Below are 2485 nucleotides of genomic sequence, written 5' to 3'. Positions count from 1 at the left end.
CTTTCTTATATTCTTCTCTCTCTCCCTTCCATCATGACTTTTTTTTCCCCAAGACATAATTAGGAGAAAAATATTTATGAGCTGTGATTTAATATGGATGTTTGAATCATGAAATCTGGTATACTAGAGTAAAAAAGGAATTTTAACAACCACTTGAAGAAAATTAAGACTTCCAGAAGGTGAAGGAACTTAGGAAAGTGCTGAAGTTCAGAGTGTAGCATTTCCATAGATTCTGATGTTGCTTCAAATGCAATTGAAAAATAAATACAACCCAAATTAAAATTTAAATATCATTTTATGAGAACATCGACTTTTTGTGAACAAAAGAGTATGAAGGGAAGGCTCATGGGTTCTTACATTTTGTGTGTTGTGGATATAAATATATAACCCTATAACATTGTGCTTTTCCTATGTGAATATGTTTTCATTTTACTGATTGATATTCACTTGTTAATAGCCACATATAACTAACTTCTTTATGGGCATTAATGCTTTATATCATCAAGCACACCTCTACCCATTAAAATTGAGTTTTGTACAATATGAACAATCCTTGGTAATACTAAGTGAATGTGTGCTCAACGTTCTTATCCTTAACCCTAACCTCCACCATATCTTCTAATAGCTACAAAGACCAATTCTAAATGGTATTTCAAAACAATCCTCTGGCATGAGAACTGAGGCAACTCTTTTGGAAGTATTCATCAGTCACAAAACTGGCTACCCTGAAAGTATGATGATTCCATCAATATTCCTCAAAGGCATACATCACTCTGCTAGTAACTGATAGAACCAGAATTCAAACTCAAGATAGTATGATCTCAAAGACCACGTTCTCTCTGTAATGTTACTAAGGGTTCTAATACCAGTTTTTCCAGTAGCTAGTCTTATGAAATTGGGCATACTTAGTCAACTATGTCATAGTCAAGACTGTTTTGGTTGCAAGTTACAGATATTGGCTTAAACCAGCATAAGTACAAGTGGGTAATTTGTTGAGTTTTCAGAGATAGCCTATGTAATCCAAAGGCAGGAAGTTCAATTTATGAGAAAAATGTACCAAAACTAAAATATCATCAGGAAACAGAGCAGCCACTCTTTTTACTTTGCAAAGCCCAACGCGCTCTCTCTCTCTCTCTTTTTCATATGGAGTTTTGCTCTTGTTGCCCAGGCTGGAGTGGAGTGTGATGGTGTGATCTTGGCTCACTGCAACCTCAGCCTCCTGGGTTCACATGATTCTCCTGCCTCAGCCTCCTGAGTAGCTGGGATTACAGGCAAGTGCCACCATGCCCGGCTAATTTTGTATTTTTAGTAGAGACAGGGTTTCTCCATGTTGGTCAGGCTGGTCTTGAACTCCCAACCTCAGGTGATCTGCCCACCTTAGCCTCCCAAAGTGCTAAGATTACAGGCATGAGCCACTGTGCCTAACTGGCCCAATGCTCTCTCTATCCAAGCCCAATTTACTCTTCTCTCTCCACAACTACCTTTTACAACTTTTCTACATGCCTGCTAAAAATCAGTGACAGTCTCCATTGCCAGCCATGCTGCTAAATAACCTCCCAGCTTTACCAACATCGGTCTTATTTCTGACAGATGCCCACTTTTGTCATGTGTCAAGGAACCCACTCCTGTTGGTGGGAGCCAGTTCCAAAGGGAGGCATGATGGGTAGACATTCAAACTTATAGCATAGCATGTCTACATTTCTACACTTGGAAAATGGAAAGACTAGATTAGATAATAATAAAAATAATAAGTTTATTTTTACTAAGTCTTTATTCTGTTTCAGACACTTGGTTAACTCACTTACATGTATTATCTCATTAAACCTTGTAACAACCCTATGAAGCAGAAAGTTTATTGGCCCATTTTATAAGTGAGATAAATGAGGCACTGAGAAGTTAAGGAACTTGTTCAAGATGATCTTTAAAATTTCCTTGTAATTTCAGACATCACACACAGTGTTACAGAGATGGATTAAAATAATAAAAATAATATAAAAGCATATTTTATTTCTTTATATCAGGTCATTTTTTTTCCTTAAAGAAAAAACTATGGCCTAAACAAAAATGGCTAAAATAGATCTCAATGATAAGGTTAATTAAATTTAGATACTTATCATTCTAAAAGAAGAGGATATGGTAAAAATGATAGATGAAATAAAGTTATTGTCAGAATGGTGAGTCAGACATCCAGAGAGAAAAAATCTCCAACTATAAAACACGGAGTGTTTGGTTTAAAAAGAAGGGAAAATATGAAACAACTAAGTTGAGTTTCTCAAGTCTGAAAGATATATTTTTCCTGACATATGTATTTCAATATTATTTTACAATGTTAATCATGTTATGTTCATAGTAAGTTATGATGCTCCATTTAGAATACCATTTGAAAATGTTCAACTCTATGCATAGGCTTTATTAACTCTTTTCAAATGCAGCACACTTGTGTCTGGAAATACAGTCTTTCCCAATAAGTAAAAATGAATAGGGA

The sequence above is a fragment of the Aotus nancymaae genome, unplaced genomic scaffold (genome assembly GCF_030222135.1).
Source record: "Aotus nancymaae isolate 86718 unplaced genomic scaffold, 86718_ANA_hifiasm-v0.15.2.pri h1tg000006l, whole genome shotgun sequence".
Lineage (NCBI taxonomy): Eukaryota > Metazoa > Chordata > Mammalia > Primates > Aotidae > Aotus > Aotus nancymaae.
The sequence above is the reverse complement of the archived record's forward strand: the minus strand, read 5'-3'. Positions refer to the sequence as shown.